Source organism: Pongo pygmaeus, chromosome 7 (genome assembly GCF_028885625.2).
Source record: "Pongo pygmaeus isolate AG05252 chromosome 7, NHGRI_mPonPyg2-v2.0_pri, whole genome shotgun sequence".
Classification (NCBI taxonomy): domain Eukaryota; kingdom Metazoa; phylum Chordata; class Mammalia; order Primates; family Hominidae; genus Pongo; species Pongo pygmaeus.
In genome coordinates this window covers 75,991,501-76,010,797 of record NC_072380.2, presented here as the reverse complement: position 1 = coordinate 76,010,797, position 19,297 = coordinate 75,991,501, and the positions used below count along the sequence as shown (strand labels likewise).

The following is a 19,297-nucleotide window of genomic DNA, read 5'->3' as shown; positions in this document are numbered from 1 at the left end:
GTATCTTATAAATAGACATTGCATGAAATCATTCATTTTATCATTTTTAAGAACAAATATTTCAGTTTAGTATAGTTTTTCTTAAAAGAACAACAGCTTTATTTACTAGGTTTCACATCGCATATTCTTTTCAAAAATGTGATATGTTTACATTTTGAAGCATTGTGATAGCCTTCATCAAAAATAAAAGCTAAGCAGAATGCAAATTACATATCTCTCAATCAGAGAGAGTTTGGTTTCTAATGTCAAGAATATATTACTGGAGAAGAGCCTTTTTGTGTCTTCACCGGTTTTCTGCTTTTCCTCACCTACTGAGCAAGGCAGCATGTAGTATCTAGGATGAAGCTTGATATTTCTTAGATAATATGGTTTGGAAGATGCTGTTTGCAAGCTTATTTGCTTCTGTGTTGTGTTCATAAGCAGGAGAATATAATTCATTTCTGCATATCTGCTAGACTGGACAAATCAAGGTGACAATCCGTGGTTAGCTCTGGCGGGCCTTTTGTCCTACTGCTGCTGTGAATGGAAGCACAATGGAAGCAAAGTGAATATATAACAGTCCAGCTGCCTTGTTGTGACAGCCCAGTCCCACCATTGCAGTGTGTCAGCTCATGTTTGTGTACCGGTAGCCAATCCATAAGATGACAATGCAAATTGTGTGAAAAGTCTTCTATAAGATAACAAATCATGTTGGGGGTTGAGGTGTGGGGAGGAGAGGAGAAGGGGAGGTTGGACACATGTCTTAAGAAAAATAATGACCCGTAAAAGGTTATATTTTTGGTACAGTGATTACATTCAAATGCAGGACCATCATCCCAATTCTGGCATGTGTCTCAAAGATGCAGGTAGGCGCTTACACTTAAATCGATCTTACCATTTCTGTGTGCAAGGTTCTGCATTAATGTTACTTTTAGGGCTGTTTATATTTCATTTACGCTTGCAATTAATCATCTTTACTGTGTTGATGCTACTGGCGTCAGCAGTGTGACTTAATTAAATTTGAAATTATAGTACAGTAAATATAGGCTTCCAACTAGCCGGTCCAAATTAAATGCTGTGGTCTATTTCTTACCCATGGTGTTTTCCAATTTAAGCGTTCATTTGAAAGGTTACATTTCTGACTGAAATCAGGTTTCCTTTTTTAAAACTTAACTGTTGCTAAACTAGAGTAGCTCTCTTTCAATCCATACTTTATTCCTATCTATTATCTCTATTCTCAGTACATAAATCCAAATAATCCATATTTATTACATAACCTTTAATATTTACCTGATTAGATGCCTATGGTTCTTTAAGGAATGTTTTTATCCTCTTAAAACATTTCCCATTTCCCTCTGATATATCAGCCCTGGGCTGCTTTAAAAACGTTTTGCCTCCATTTTGTTTCAGGCTGGTAATCAAGCAATTAGCCCACAAAATGGAGGTCCTCGCTCTGCTCTATATACCGGCTCTTAGATGGGTGGTTTTACCTGTTTGAAAGCTCAGGCAGAACAGTTTACTGCTGATCTCGTGAAATTGGCCTCTTAAGACTGTTCCTATGATGTCAAATAAGTGACTCTTGCTTAGGAAAAACCTTAGGAGTTTGAGACCTTTGTGGTGTTGTCACTAGAGCATTATCCTATATGCAAAACTTGCACATCTCTAATCTTCTAACTCGATAGAGTGAACATTTGAACTACTTAGTCAAAAATTCCAAAGATAAAGTGCCTAGCTTTAAAACATTGCTAACTTCATTTCCTTAAATGTATATTATTTTGTGTACTACAGTCTTCTTCAAACAATTCATAACATGTCTAGCAAGGTATTGAGCAGAAATGCAGTCACACTCCTATCATATACACAACACAGGGTTTGAATACTAGAAAATTTGTCATCCGTAAAGTGCAGCATAGGACTTGTGTGTAAAAAGCACAAGCTCTTTTCTTTTCTTTTTTTTTTTTTAATGCAGTGCTGCCTTGTCTGCACTTTTTGAAATTGCATATTTATCAGTTCATGAATTATTTATGAGATTGGAAAAGTGGAGGGGGGGGTGCAGAGAGGATGAGGAAGAAGAGCACACAAAAAATGTATGCTGAAAATACTTGGGATAGGAGATGCTTTTAATATGAATGTTAGCAGTTCTGCTCAAGGATAGCTGTATTTTGATTTTTTTTCTGAATGTTGTGTTTAGATCTATTATTATACAATTTGGTGTTTAAAGAATTGTTTTGCTGTCTTCTCTATTTGATTGCTCAGGAAATTAGGAAGGGTACAGTTTGTTTAGAATTAGGTGAAATGGGGACTAAAATGAACTGAGTATTTCAAAAAATTGTAAAGCATATTTAATAAATATTAATCTTTGTCAGCCTCTATTGTTGTCAAAAAAGAGCTGACAGATTGAGGATTAATGAAATGTTTCATAAATTAGAAATGAAACTATCAGCAGATTGTCTAAAGTAGGAATCAAACATTGCTCAAGCCAGAGCTTTGGGCCGGTGGAATAGCCCATTCTTAAATCCAATCTTTTTTCAGCCCATGGGGAAAAAATAAACTTCCCATATCCACTGGCTGAGAGCATATATTTAGCTTCTTTCATTAAAGAAGTCAATGTTTTCTACATGTAAAAAGCATGTTGATACTTTTCACTTATATTTCTCAAAGACAAAACAAAAGCAAAAGAAATAAGAAAAAAATCAGAAATAGTTATAAAAGAAGCAACTGAATGCTCAGCTTCATTAATGCATATACACATTTTAAAAAGTAAAATAAGTATATAGTCTGGGATTGTAAGCCTCCTTTTACCAGGGCACTCTATCAGGGTATGTGAGGGGAGGAGTTCCGGGGGCGGGTGGATGTGGGACAAGAGGAGGCGGCTACATTTGGAATCATGCTGTAACTTCCTACTATATTCCACAATGTAACGCAAAGATGAGCCACTAAATCCCCAAAACTGACTGTTAAAGAAAGGTGAATGGGATGGCCTATAATGATCAATTATAAAAATGATATTTTCTTTTCCTTAATCTCCATGGAATTTCCTACTTAAAGTATGTGACACAGGAAGCATGTTAGCCTAAAATAAGTAATAGGGACATGTGATGTACTAAACCTTAAAAAAAGTTATGCTATAAAGAAAAATATGCTGAAAAGAAAAATATTTTGGGTATGTGTATTATATGACCAAACTTTCCATTTTTGATTCCTGAAATCCTGATTCAGGTATTAGCAAGTTAAAAATAAAACAAGAGCTCTTTTAATTCTTCCTCTTACTGTTCTGTTCATTTGGATTTATTAACTTTTCCGCATGGCTGTTCGAACACTCACCTGAAGTACCTTTCTTCCTATCTGCCAGAGATATATAATTTGAAAGTGGGCTAGTAGAGTGTATAAAAATGTTTAGCCTAATCACTCCCTAATGACAGCGACTTATGTCCTTAGTGCAGTCGATTTGTTTCCTGGGTTTTAAAAGTAGATTATTTCCATGGTGCAGGCTTAGTGTAAGCTGTTGAGAAACCACAAGCACTGCACTTCAGCCTGAGTTTGGGACGTTCGCCAAGGGTAATCTGATTAAAAGGGCATTTTACAACATGGTGCTGCTTTGAAAATTCTGTGCAGCCTGATAGAGTGGGGGCCAAAAAGAATTGCTTTTTGGAGATGAACTAGTTTTCTTAAGCAAAATTATAAGCCTGATGATTCTCTTCAGCCTAACTGCAATGGATAAACAAAACTTCCTTAGTAACACATCTGTTACCTACCGCAAGTAATTTCATGATCTATTTAATGCAGCCTTTTTGCTTGTTTGTGTTGCTTTTAGTCACATGAACTTACATCATAGGTACACCACTCTTGTTCCATGGAGAAGTATAAAAACAGTAAGTTTCTAGTTCTACTTTTGTTGTTCTGTGACCTTCACATATACGCATTTTGCTCCGTTCTGAGAGATAGTCACTTCTGGTCTGCACTAACTAGTAGTAGTTATGGTTGCTTGAGAAGTTTAGCAGCTGTCCGTTATTAAGAGGTAATTTCATATCTCAAATCCTGGGTGTCTTTTTAAAGATGGAATATAATACTAATTAAATATGTCATGTTTGCACACAGAATGCACTCAAAAGAACCTTTCTTGTATCTCTTATTGAAGTATTTTTATATTCTTCCGTGGGAGCTAACTAGGCAAGTAAAGATGAATAACTAAATCTGCTCCCATTTTTCTAACATCCTCAGAGTAGGATGAATAGCAAATGTGAGAATTCATCCATTTAAATAGCATGGGGCTCTTTGCACCCAAGTGTTTGTGTACACAGCCCACAGAAGAATATTTGGTTTCTGTCATTTCTTCAAACTCACTATCCTAATGGATCTTATTGGCATTTTGTCTTCGTTGGAGAGAACTGTAACAGTTTTCTGCCTCTCCCCTACCCCCAACAAATCAAGGCTTTTCAAAATAGCTGAAACATTGTAACGTGATGCCATGACAGTTCTGCAAAGAAAAACAAAATGTATTTTAATTCCATGAACTATTGGTTCAACAAATGGGCCAAATACTGTGCAAAATGCTATCTATGAATCAGTCTCTGCCCACAGCTCTTCACACTCTACTGAGAGAGAGAGAGTAGGATGCAGAAGAGCAGGCCTTATATTCAAGCCAGAAACCAATTGCTGAGAGACTCGAGAAGAGAGAGCAGTTTTCCCTCTTGAAAGAGGATTGGTATTAGTGAACTCGAGTTTTTAAAAAAGGCACTTTTCCCAATATTGGAATGTGTATAACCCCCAAGTTTACCTTGCTACAATAAGAACTAATTTCAATGAAAAAACATAGACAATTTCATGTGTGTACCACACACATTAAGATCCCATTATTGCTTGGCAAAAGCTTAGTGGTATCCTAAAGCATGTTGAATTCTTTTACATTGTGTGTTTCTAAATTCTGTGGTCTACATTTCCACAGAAATAAGTCTCTGAGTATGTCGTTCTTAGTAAATATAAAAAATGGTGGCATTTCTTAAAATACACTTTCTAACTTTTGGGAATGTGGAGAGAATGTGCTGAAAACACTCAAGACAAAATAGAAACTCAGAGATACCACACATTAAATTGGGCCTTTCCCCATGACAAACGTCTATTGCATTTCTTTATTAAAGATGACAGTTTTTCTTCAGAGCCATCTTTAACTCTCAGGGAACATTGGTATAGAATGGTTTGGGAACATGTGATGTGGTAAAGACAGTTTAATGACAAAATATGGTGTTTCCAAAGAAACCCTTTATAGTCATTAGGTCATGTTTCAGGAGAGGAGTGCTGTCACTTCAGAGCAAAATTCCTATCTGTGCCAATGGTGTTGTCCTTATGGATTCGGAGAACATTTTATGGTCTTTCTTCTTCCTGAAGAATAGAAAGGGTAATTTGATGCAGGCACATTAATATGAATAGCTTGGAGTCATATGATTGAAGATTTTTTAATACTTGCACCAACGTCAGCTTCTAGGGTAGTATCAGTGCTCCAGGGGGCCAATGAACCAAAGTACTTATTTCTGTGACCAGAGAGACGAAGAGAAATTATTTTATTCTGGAGAAGTATAGGTAAAAGTAAAGAGGTGTTTTTCTGCTCTCTCTGTATTAAGCATGCAATATTAGAAGCAGCCCTTTGAAAACCTTCTAGAAAAAAATTGGTTATGAGAGGCCGTAACTGCATATCTGCCTGTATAACCCTTTTGTAACACCAGAAATGTTTATGAACCAATTTTATCATTTGAATTTCAATGTTAGCTTTTTTTTTTTTAATTTAGGTTTTGGATATCTCTTTAAGATTTTTGGATTTTGTGCCACTTAAAACGAGATATTCATGTCAGGAGGATGTCCTGCTGTTCTAGGAGAGGGAGGGGACACCATTAAAAAAATCTTGATAATCAAGGCCACCTGTGATCCTGGGCGGCTTTCTGGAGCACAAAGGCACTGAGGAAAGCTGTTCTCCGAACCAAAGCAAATTTCTGTGATCCACAAGACACTTCAGCCTCTTCCCACTAAGAAAAAAAGAAAATCATGCTACAGGAGGATCAGCTGCTTTCTGTTCCTTCCTTAAAAAAAGTCGAGGTGGTTGCTATTTAACACAAAGCCCCATGACCTTAGTGCCGTGGCTGCTTTGAAACACCGAGCTATTTAATGATGCAAATTACAAACAGAGGGAAAACATCAGAAGAATCTGTCTGGAAATTAGCTTGTTTGACTGAAAATTAGCTAGCTTAATCGAACTTGCAGGACTCAGATTTTCTCTGCAGAAGCCTGGCTTGGCGCTTTGGTCCATTTGCATTATCTCGCCACTCAGTAGAAATGTTGAAAATTAGAGACAGGAAAATCTATCTTCTATTTACATAGTTGAAATAACCAAATGACCTCTTGGATTTTTAGTGAGGGCCTTAACAGTTTCCAAAGAAACATTATATTAAATACTTGTGAAAATTCAACCCAGAAAAATTAAGTTAAATTGTTACTGTATTTACCAGTTCCCAAAATGCTGAATTCAATTATTCTTTGATCCTAAAGAGCTAGGATGAATCATATATGTGTTGATATAGAATTTTATTGTGCTTTAGTTTGAGGACATTTTATGGTAGCAACATGACCCAATTCATGCAGAGAGAATCCTTGTAAACACTGAATCTAGTCGAAGACTTCAAAGACATACTTAAAACATAGGACTTCATTTGAGGCTTATGAATAATTCAGAAGGTCAAAAACTTGTGCCGTGTAGAGAGAATGGAGTCAGATCATCAAGATCTATATTAAAACATCAGTTTTTAAATTAAGGGAAGGACTTAATAACTTTAAAGACATATTTTTACTTTCTAAAAGGTATAAACAGGGTTGTGGATAATTTCTCTGTGTAGTTTTAGAAATATTTGTGCTTTCATATTTTTTAGATGGATGGAATGACTGTATTTGTTTGTACTTATAATACCAAAGTAGCAAAAGTACTAAACCATTTGCCAAGCAAATGTTCTGTATTCAGTCTAGCAATCAAACAGCTCTGATAGAGAAAAATAACATATATAAAGAAATGATGACACCTAGTAGAGTACATTCCTTAAGTTAAAAATTAATCTGTAAGTGGTAAGAGTATAATTATGAAATAGCCTCATCTTCTAAAAATATAATAATACAAATTTTAACTTGAGAAATGTGGTGGTTCGAAGTATAGTTGGAAGCAGTATGACAGAACAGATTCAGTGGAGAGAAATTTAATGCTATACTTTGAGTATCACAATAAAATAATATTGATGGCTTTAGGCAGAATTCATCGAAAGGAAATGATAAATACTTTTTATTATTTTTCTATTTTAGAAAGTAAAATATGTCATTATTTGTTATTTATATACTTTAAATTTTAATGAAAAACACTGGTAATGGTTTCTGAACTTCTTTTGAGAAAGCTCAGAGTTCATAAATATGTCTAATTTAGCTATTGGGGACACATAGTAATTTCTAACTTTTACAAGAAGGGTAACATGTCTTTGCAACTATTTTACAACAACTGAAAGGTTGATATGAAAAGTTGGTCTTTGTTAATTTTTTTACATAGAATGTTTTTTAGTATGAAATTGCCAATAGTCTTTTACAGAAATACGAGTATCAATAGACCAAGTGTCCCAATCATTTAATTGTGCTATTCTAGTCCTTCATAGCTAGAGCAATGACAGTTCTATTTTTAAGCAATTTTTGCAAACTAAATGATAGATATCATTGGTTAGTGTTCTGACAAGTGTTGAATGTAATTCATTGGCTATCACTGAATGCTTATGAAATAATATTTTACAAATTAATGTACAAATCTCATTTGCAAAAAAAATGATGCTATCAATATCAGCAGTCTCTATTTAAACAGCACTTAGTATTTTGAGTCATTGTTTACCTTTGGTGTCTTGTGATGGAGAGGCAAGACAGCAATGGTTCTCAAAGAAAATAGACTGAAACTGTATTATTAAGTTTCTGGATTTCTTTGATGTTCACAATCTAATGTTTGTTGATAGCATATATCAGTGGTTTCTGGTTTCATTCTGTTACGACTATGATAAACATCCAATACCAAAAATCATTTAAATAAGATAATTCATTATGTCACTGCGAAAATGTATTCTAGAGATAAAAAATGTTTTCTCTATCATTCGAGGTCAATTTTCATAGTGCTACTCAAATTTGATGCTTGGTTCTAAACAGCTTTAATTTTATAACCTGAACAATTTTCTGAAATGTTTTGCGTCTAGAAGGAAACTACCCAAGATTCTCTCTCTTCACCTCCTCCATTGCCTATCCATGACTCTGCCTCCCCAGTTTTCTGCATAGGTGAATACATTAGCACCTGGCTCATTGTTTAAATGTGTTACTCTTATCTAACTAATATATCAGTCTTAAATTTTCTCATCCCTGGGGAAACCTTGGGCTGATAATACAGTGGTTATGCCAACAGAGAAATTCTAAAGCACAAAACATTGTCTTTATTCTATGAGGTATGATCAGCACTGTGAAATTCACATTGATTGTTATACTTTTGTTACTATTCTATTTACTCGGCCTTGATTCGTTTTCCACATTTAGTGAGGCAAGCACCTTCACCCATTACTTAAAAGTATTTAATATGCAAGGTTTGCTTAGTGACTAAGCTAATTCTGAAGCCCAGTATGTTTACACAAAGAACTGGTTGTAATAGGGTATATAAAAATATATATTACAATATATAAATATATATGTTATATATGACCATGTGTTATATATATGACTTATAAAATACAGTAAATATATATGATATATTTAGGAGGTATTAATATATATATGCATGGATACATTTATACCATTCTAGGTGGCAAATAAACATATTAGGTCATATCATTTGAAAAAATGTCTTCTGTGAATTAAAACTGAAGATGGTTTATGGGCAGAGTATACATTTAACAATGGGGAAAAAAATCTTTCCTTAAGAGACCATAATGGTAGTTAGCTTTTAACTTTCACTTTGATAGATTCTGAGTGAATCATCCCCAGAAGGTGGGAAGGGAGACGGGGGTCAGGATGCCCTGCAGGCCTCACTGCTCTGTGTGAGGCAACTGTCTTGTCTTCCCTTTGCAGGGACGTGGTGCAGTTGAAGGGAAGCGGCTTCTCTGCAGCAGAAGCACATCCATCCTGATCCCAGACTGTGGACAGCTCCTCCGTGGAGGAATAGCTGATGACCGCATAGTTTCTCTTTCCCACCCCTATCCCCCATTGCCTTGCTCCATTCATAGCAATCTGAGCTCTGAATGTGGGCTGAGATGTCTGACATTCTGCAGCAGGAGTCTGTGGGAAGAAACAACATTGGGTGCATGTGCAGGGTGGGAGGGTATGGGCAGATGGGAGAGAGCTGGGTGGAAGGGGGCAGATGAGGCTTATCTCTTCCCACTCCATCTCCCTGGATCTCAAGGCTGAGAATAGAACCACCTATTAAAAAAAGCAAATTCTATTTAAACATATTGCCTTCCTAGTCCAGGTAGAGCTGTGGACTTGTATCATTGGACTTCATTCCTCATCACCTTAGGAGGGTTTCGTAGGCCAGGAACCTTTAGCAGGGAGAAAAAAGCCACTTACCTCTTTTTCTTTTTCCTTTATAAAATTGCTCTTTCTAGAAAGCTTCCACACATTTACTTATTCTACACCACCAACAGATCTTTCTTGCTTCTGGACTACTGTGGTCATTTCACAAAAGTAAATATATTAGCAACAAGAATTGGAATTTGGAATTACTTCACCCACATTTAAAATGAAAGCTTTCCTTTCTGCAAGAACAATGCGAGTTTGAGAGGCTTATATAAAATGTGTTACAGAATTAGAAAACTAAAGCATTACTCTGACCGGCATCCTCTTTATTTTAAAAACTAAGCATTTAAGTAGTAATTGTCAAAGAAAAGACTGCATATTGGACATGTTAGTCAAATAAATTGGGCATGTTAGTTAAATAAATTCTGTATATTCTAAACTTCTAACTTTTTTATCATGTGATTTCCTGAGTAATAAGTCTCACTTAGCATTTTCTCATTTTCTCAGTGTAGGCATCACTCAGACTTATTCAGTGGCAGTGAATACATGGAATGTACACTTACACCCTTCATAAAAAGATCTGATGCAAGGCACACAGCCAGAGAGAACTTCAAGGATTTGGCAAAGGCAAGGATATATCTTAACCTATCCCAAATTCTCATTTTGAACATGTAAAATTTCAGTCACTTAAAAAAATAAATTTAATTATGTGTAGTTCAGTACTTTCTTCACAGAACTGGTACTAGAAATAGTTTAAGAACAAACTGTTCTAGGTTTTATTTTTACTGGATCTGTAGGTAAGACTGCCAAAACTGTCACTTAAAAATGTTGTTTGCAACCAGATTTTGGAGTCCTCATTTCTGGTTCAGAACTTTGAAATTAGCAGCCAAATGTTTGGATACTTGTTCAGTTGTGCAGATTAAAAAAAAAAAAAAAAATCCAGGTTGGGCCAAACCATTCCTATTTCTAAATGGAAGCAAAAAAATGAAAATAAAAATTAATAAGAGAGAGGATGGGAGGGAGGGAGAAAGGCAGGAAGGAGGGGGGGAAAGCAACCTAATGGGAAAATTTATAAACACTGTGTTTTGACCTACTTTGGAAACTTTTCCTTTCTACCAAATTATATTTGCAAAGACAAAGTCAGCTTCCTCTCAGAGTAACATGATTATTCTCTCATGACACCTTAGCAATCCAGAAAGAAAAGATCTCTGGGGTCACCTTGACATTTCCTTCCACTGCAGGCTGAGTCCAGGCCCTCCTGGCTTGTGCCATGTGATGCATTATGGCAGGTTCAGATGTTAATGTAGCATCTGTGATTAGAAGGGGAAAACATTGCTTTTATAAACTAGGTTTTGTTGCTGCCATTTCTGCATTACTCAGGCACAGGCACTAGGTCTACCTTCCCCCTGTTCTCAGTGTCCTCCCTCTCCAAACAAAAGAAACAGTACTCTAAACATTTTTTGTTCTTCTCTGGGTTGGTCTGGTTGAGCAAAGATCATCATGCTCTGATTTAGTGTTTTCAAATAAGTGTGCCCTCTGCTGCAGCACTCTATTGAGAGACAACACAGCCCAAGCGGGAGAGTTCAGCATGGCCACTAATAAAACACAAGTGAGGCTTTGTCAGGCTACGAGTGATTACTTGAACAAGTGCCAATGAAGAAACCAAACATTAGAGCTCAGCGCTTCAGACCCTCAAGACAAAGGGCCAATTGACTTTCCTCATTAGTTTTTGTGCCAAACATGTAAACACAGTTTCCTCTCTATCTTTGATGCTCAAAACATGCCAGCTTGTTAACATCTTGGGTGGTACTGTGGTTTATGAGGCTATAAAGACTTTTATGTTGGGTTGGGTATTTTCTTTCTCTTCTTATTGCAAAAGATAGGCTTATCCTTGTTTTTATGAAAGGAGAGTCCTTAGGGCATTTTTCACTTACTAATATTCCCATTGATTCAAAGAAAAAATTCAAAAGTGTAAAAGAGTGACAGAGAGGAAAGAAAGAAGAAAGAAGGAAAGAAAAAGAAAGAAGGAAAGAGAAAGAAAAAAGAAAGAAAGAAAAAAGAAAGAGAAAGAAAGAGAAAAGAAAGAGAAAGGGAGGGAAGGAGGAAAGAAGGAACAAAGGGAAAGAAGGAAGGAAGGAGGGAGAAGGAAAGAGAGAACGAATATAAATGAAAAGGAAAAAACATAACAGCTCTGGTCCTCACTCATTTCAGATGAATATGTAGTGTAAAATGTCTGTTACAAACATTTCTAAAGGAAGATCTGTAAATAAGTAATTGTGAGAATAACCCTAGTGTATAAAGGACTGATGCAAGAGACCTCGTATTGGTAGTAAAGTCACACTGGAGTTCCTTCTTGGGATGACTGATATTATGTCTCCTACCACTCTCTATTGCAGTTCGAGTCTTAGAACAGTTTCTCAGTGGATTTCAGCTACTCCCTTTATTTCCTCTCTCTTCCTGTTCTCCTTCCATTTTGGTTATTCTTTTACACTTGTCCTTACCAATACTTAATGCCCTCTTCCTTTCACTCCTGAGTTCTCAGTCCTGATGAGGTAGGTGTCTAAAAATGAGTTGTCATTTTCTTGGTTGCACAGAAACACTTGGCCCAAATTTGTTTCCATAACTAGGCTAAGAGGAGAAAAAGAGCATTGTCTCAGTGGTTGTATAGCCGTAATTGTGAGTCCTGGCTCTATGAATCAGCTGTATTGACCTCATTCTGAATTATTTTCACCTATGGAATCAGCAACATGAAATGTAATCATGTATAAAAATGTGGAGGGAATATTAGTCATTATGGACTCTATGGTTGGCTATTTAATCATACCTATCAATATTAAAATGCATATATCTTGTGTTCAGCAATTCCATTTTTAGGGATTTTTATACGAATATACTCACATATACATATAAAGGCTGGTTTTTAAAAAATACTGTAGCATTGTTTGTAATAACAAATCTTAAAGGAAAAAAACCCTAAATGACTTTCAGTAGGGGCTGGTTATATAAGTCATGGTACATCCATACAATGGAAAATGATACATTTGTCAAAAACAATATTGCTGCTTTGTATGCATTGAAATAAAATCATCCTCAATTTATTTTTCTATGTGAAAAAGCAAGGTGTAGAAAAATGTATCTAATAAGCTAACATTTGTATAAAAATATAGTATCTATATATAAATATATATAAACACACATCTGCATCAATATGTGAATATATTTGAAGAGTATCCCTGGAAAAATACAGATAATTGGTAAGAGAGGTTGCCCCAGGGTAGGGGAACTGGACATTCAGGATCAGATCAGAGATGGAGACTTATATCTCACTGTACCATTTTTTGTACTTCTCAATGTCTTATGACAATGTATTCCTTAGTCTAATAAAATAAAATGCTTATTGTTAAAACATGCCATAGAAGTAACACATACATTCACTATTAGCTATTAATGGCATAATATGAGTTATTTTGCCCCTTAATAAAAACTGGCTAGTATAAATCCCTATGAGCCTGGGTCTGAATATTTATATATTTTATCATGGAAGAAGGAGGGCTTTGGGGCCAAAAAAAGGAAAATTCTAACAAGAGAGAACAAGTCTGGAGGGCACATCAAAGGGCATACCTGAAGGCAGTATGGGGACTCTGGGGTTCTGATGAATTAGATACTAAGACAATGACCAAGGGATGGAGGGAGAATCCCTGAAGGCAGAGATGAAATCTCTGAAGCCAAAATAAATTCAAAGGCAATTTAATATGGTGCTATTCTGGGCCAGGAAACCTTTAAAAATGTTTAAATGTTCTATGACGTAAGAGGGGTGATAGGAGCATCTCTAAGCTTTACAGTAAGTTTAGCATCATGGAAGGTGCATTAGCTCTTTTGGCCACTAGGGTATCATTTAGAATAGTGTTCTATCATTGCAGCCAATGGCCTAGAAACAAATTATTTCAAAGTAATGACATCCCAGCGGCCTGGAAGAGTTAATGTGCCTCCTAAGTAACTAACTTACCATTAGGGAGTTATTTAGCCTCTGGGGAAGATAGAATTTGTTTTCACAAAAGCAGAGTAGTTTTGTGGATAACATTGAGAAGTAGACACAGTAGAGCCTTGTTCTATTTTGAGTCATTTGCAGATTTGTTTTGCTGTCTCGGTCAACCACTTAACATCTCTTTGTTCTAGCATATCTGTGAATTAAGGCCACTGTCCTTTAGTTAACTCAAGTCTCAGGTATTATATATGGATTTCTAAAATAGTACTACCAAAGGACTTGGAGGATATCACACTTTAATATAGGGATGGCAACCTATTATAGAACCCAAAGCCATGTACTGTGTACTGAAAGTCACATGATCAGATTTTAGTCCTCAGAGTGTTATTAACTAGTTGACCCCAGGTAAGTTTCTTAATTTCTCTAGGCCTAGGTGTACTTATTTGTGAAATAAGAAGATAAGACTTGATGACCTCTAACACATGTTCCAACTCTAATATTCATAAATTATAGTCAAATACCGGAGAAACAGTCAAATGAGAAAGTTTAAAACATTTACAATGAAATTTTACTATTTTTATTTTATCCCAAGCTCCACTATGATTACTTGAGCAATAACATATACTAAGAATGTAAAATTTAGAGAATGTGTCTTGGAGTAAGAAGACAAATATAAAAGAAAAAAAGATAGTTTGACTTTTTTTCTCTCTTTTGAAAAATGGAGCATATATTTATGAAAAAAGCAAAAGAAAAGTTAGAGGGAAAACATATTCAACAGCACAAATGCTATAAATAATCCATAGCCATATTAAAAAACATACAAAAATCACATGCAGTTAAACCAGGAAGACTTCTAGAAGATGTAAAAAAGGGGAAAATTTAAGTCAGCAGAATAAAAAAAAGAAGATATTATAGTGTAGGAATAATTAAGGTGCAACGGCAAGAATTAAAGAAAAATACATAATATTAACTGAATAGTAAGCAAATTGACAATATTATAGTAAAAATTTTGCATACAAATTAAGATATTAGAATGAGGAAGTTAAAATGTTATATAGGCAAAACGTGATTCATAAAAAAGCTTACCCATGATTACTGAGAGAAAACTTGTATGGAAATATGAACAATTTAAGCTTCATAACTGTTTAGAACAGAATCATGACATCATGAAAACACAGTTTGAGGAAAATTACTCCAAAATAAAATTGTCAAGGCTGAAAATAAATATAGGGAGATCGTTAAACATAAATACATATTGATTACTATGATTAATAATATTCTAAGACGTCACATTGCTTTTTCTTCTGCCTATCTGGAATATATTTAAAAATAAGAACCCACAAAGTATTTTCGATGAAATTAAAAGAGGAGAAATTTTGTGGCTCCAAATACTCTATAACTTTATAGATTTTAGAATCTAGCCAGTCACTAAGTAAGTTGATGATTAGCATTAAAATATTTAGGAATAGAGTTTAGAGGAATTCATTCACCATTTTCTCCTCTAATTAAGGATTAGATTGGATTGTTCAAAAAAAATAACATTTTATTGTGTGTGTTACATTTTATGTATTGGGATGAGCACCTTTGAAGACATTATTCTCAGATAAGTGATTGTCTGAAACATTTGTTTCAGCTTCTTAGTAAGCCTATTGCAGATGGAAAAAATACAAGTAAATTTGAAAATATATCTAAATAACAAAACTTCTTATTCAATATCTTGTTAGTACTTGACTTTGCAGAACACCACAGTGCAGACAGCTCAGACACAATGCTGTAATTAGTAATAGTCCTCTTGCTTTAAAATAATTATTTTATATAAATCTGAATCTTGGGATTTAAATATTGCAAGTCAAGTTTGTTGTGTAGTTGAATGGCTTAAATATATACTAATGCATACACTAACACACAGAGTAGTACAAGTTAGTGAACAAGTGATCTCTGGGGAACCAAAATAGATGTTATAACATTTATACATAAAGCATATGGATTTTACTCATATTTTGCCCTCCAGGCCTTTGCTCAGATTCTGCTTATTTTGATGACGTACATTATTATAATTAGTCTGTCTATATTGATATATTTTTGTCAACTCCCCAGAACGATTAGAGTAAAAGTTATCAGGAGAAAGTGACTGCTATTGGCAGACACACTCCTGACAGATTCTTGAAGGCTGTCACACAGAACAGAGGAAAAGACTATAAAACTACAGAAGTACAGACACAAGAACTTGAATGAACGCACACTAGAACTAAAGAGTGAACGAGTAAACATCTCTATAGAATTCACTAGCTCTTCGGGGCATGATAACATGAACCATGATGGTTGTGTACAACAATCAATAGAAATAACAACAAGCCTGAATCACAAAGAGCAAAATAAGTTATGTAAAGTACATGTTAATGACTAACAAATAGTTGAAACCAAAAGAATGCTGCACTTATAGGGGTTAAAATTCAGCTATCCAGAAAATTCAGCTGTATGGAAAAGCTTATTCTGTTAGGTTACCAAGGCTTTTTTCCTTTTCTTTCAGAGTGTTCTTTGAAAGCATCATTTGTGATATATGAGCAAAAGCTCTGCGGCTTGAGCTTGGATCTGAGTTTTACTATGTAATACATGACAAGTTTATGTATTTAGTTTCAGATTTTCTCAGATGTAAATGGTGAGAGTAATAATCACCTCAAAGGGATAACAGTTAACTAATGACGATTTTTAAAAATCACATTTATGTTGTGGTCTCTGGGCTAAGGCTTTTATATATCAATACTCACTACCACTCTATGAAGTAGGAATCTATTAATATCACTCACAGATTACAAGTGATGAAACTGAAGAAATAGGAAGAGAGAGATCCTGTAGCTTGTCTAAAGTCACACAGGTATACAGTTGTAGAGCCAGGACTCAAATTCAGGGATTTTGGCACCAATGATTTTGCTTTTAATCACTAATCTAATATGTAAATAAGAAATACTTATAAAAATCCAAAATCCTGAGCATGAATTAGGTTCCGATTAGCTTCTCCAGACCTTCCATTCCCTTTCCACAGAAACTTAATACCAAAACAGAGAAAAATAATTTTCTTTTTCTAATAACTGATCATATATTGATGTTAGTGGCTGTCTCTCTGCGGTATCACACAAAGCTATACTATGGCTCTGCGCTGATTACTTGTACCACTCAACATGGATTCATTATGTGATTCCCCTGTGCAAGGCACCCAAGATGTAGAGATGTCTTATATGCTCTGGCCTTTCAATTGCATGTAGACTGGGGATTGTGCAGCACTATTCAGAACTATTCAGTTTCCCAGTCAACACTCTGCCTTCATAGATAGAAAAGGAATTTTGTCCATGAGCTTTTGTGTTTTTTTTCTGATAGAGTGAATACCTAATTAATATGAACATACAGCTTCAGATCTCATTTTGACCATTTCTTTCAAATATGTTCCAGACTTTTTGCTCTATAGATGAACCACGTATGAGCTGTGAGGGTGCATTATTGTAGAATAAGGAACTTCTCTGAAAAAAATCTTAGGGAAAAACTCATGGAAAGAAAGTTACAATTAAAAAAGACAAATACACACAATTAGCTTTGGGTAGTGCCTCGGAGGGTTAGAGGGTAGAATAGAATACAGAGAGAAGAGCTATCAATAATCTGATTCTGGAAATTGGTATAATTCACTTAGTGTAGTTTTACTAGAGTCCTTGACCATTTCTCACATTTTCTTTATGAGAAAGCATTTCTTAGGATCACATACCCAAATGATTGTGAAAGAAAGAAAGAAACAAAAACAGAGATATACCATTGAGAATCATATGTAAAAATCTGTTTCCTAAAATAAAAGCTATCTCTTTTAAATATATTTATATCTCATATACATAAATATATATGTGCATATATATTCAAAAATAAATATATACATATATGATTATAAAATAAATTTGACATAACATTTGGAAAGGAAAGGAGAGAGAAAAGAAGAATGAGTCGCTTCTAATTTTAACAACCTAATGAACAAATCTTAGCAATTTGTATATATTTTCTTGTAGGCTTTATTCTAAATACATATGTTTTACAAAGTTATAGGCATGCAATACATACAATTTTGTGTCCTGCCCTATTAATAGTTTTTATACATTTTAACTATTTCATGCTTAAAAATATATTTTAACCTTTGTATAATATAGTTTGCTTTATTTATTCATCTATTCCTTTTTAAAAATTGAGTGACAAAAGCATGGTACTATACTAAGAATGTGAAAATTAATGAAACATGGTTATTGACCTCAAATACTTTATAGCTTTTTGGGGGAAGAAAATAGGCATATACCAAGAAAGTACAATAGAATTTTGTAGATACTGTCCTGGTCTGGCCTGCTAAAACAAAAATATCATAGACTGTGTGGCTTATAAACAACAGAAAATTATTTTTCCCAGTCCAAGAGGCTGAAAATCCAAAATCATGGTGCCAGCATGAACCAATTCTGGTGAAGGCCCTCTTCAGGGATGAGGACTGCTATCTTCTTGTGTGCTCACATGGTGGAAAGAAAGTTACCTATGTCTCTTGGGTACCTATAATAATGACTCTAAATCCATTAATGAGGGCTCTACTTTTATGATCCAATTACCTTCTAGAGGCCCCACATTCTAATACCGTCACATCGGGGCTAGGATTTTAACATAGGTCTTTGCAGGGCACCCAAACATTTGGTCCATAGCAGGTGCATGGACCTGCTATGGTGCATGGACCTGTAGATTTATGTAGCGAGTAGTTTGGAAAGCCAAAAAAGGAAATGGTCAATCCCCCTTTGGGGAAAGGGTCCTAAAATGCTTCATTAAGAAAACATTATTTTGAAGGATGGCTACAAGTTCTTGAAGTTGAAATCCTAGGGGAAGCAAGAGAAGTTGAAATTTCAGGCAAAAGGAAAGCAGAGACAAGGAGACTGGGCACATGGGATGTGCCAAGGCATTGCAAACAGCTCCTTCTCACAGAAGCTCCTGGCATGAGAGAGATAGGCTGTATATCATCAGGAGCATAAAAAAGAGGTGTTTAAAAATCATGGGAAGAATCAAAGCTAGCACAATTTCCTTTGTGTTTGAATTACATCACCCTGGTACAATAGTGACATGTGATCAAAAAGAGGCACAACTAATGTTACATATGTTTTCTAAATATTTGTGACAAAATTGGGTCCATATTGTATAATGATCTTTAATCCTATTGATTTAACTACTTACTATATTTTCTGACACCATTTCATGGTTTTGAGGATATTAATACGTAGCAGGGAAAGTCAATCCTGAAAATACCTTGTTTACTTCATCTCTCCAGAAATGTGTAAACTATATGTCCCATTTAAAAGTCTCTGAGTGGCCAATTCATCTTTTAATATGAAATTTTTTTTTACATAAAAATAAAGCATGTATACCATAAAACAATGAAAATCCACAGGGTTTAAGTGGAAAGTAAAGCTTCAATTCCTACACCTCCAAAGTTCCTGCTACAGTCCCCATCCTCACTCTGTCATTTTAGTGTATTTAGTTCCTCTGGTGGCCACCAGCAACATTCTAAATAATATTATTTCAACTCTGTGTCTTACTTTTTCAATTTTAAAGCATATCTACTCTTTCAATACACTGAAACCATCCTCACAATTCATTAGTTACCTAGTTTTTTTCAAATCATTTTATTTATGATGCTAAATAATATATTTAAATCTTTCTATTTCTTAAGCCAAAGTTATTATATAAATATTACTCTTCATAGAACAAAGCAGC

At 34.9% G+C, this 19,297-nt stretch overlaps 1 long non-coding RNA gene across 1 annotated transcript in view; it reads left to right on the top strand.

Moving 5' to 3' along the window:
* The window catches only part of LOC129042581 (uncharacterized), a 525,503-nt gene that overhangs the window by 402,691 nt on the left and 103,515 nt on the right, over window positions 1–19,297 (top strand). The window lies entirely within an intron of this gene.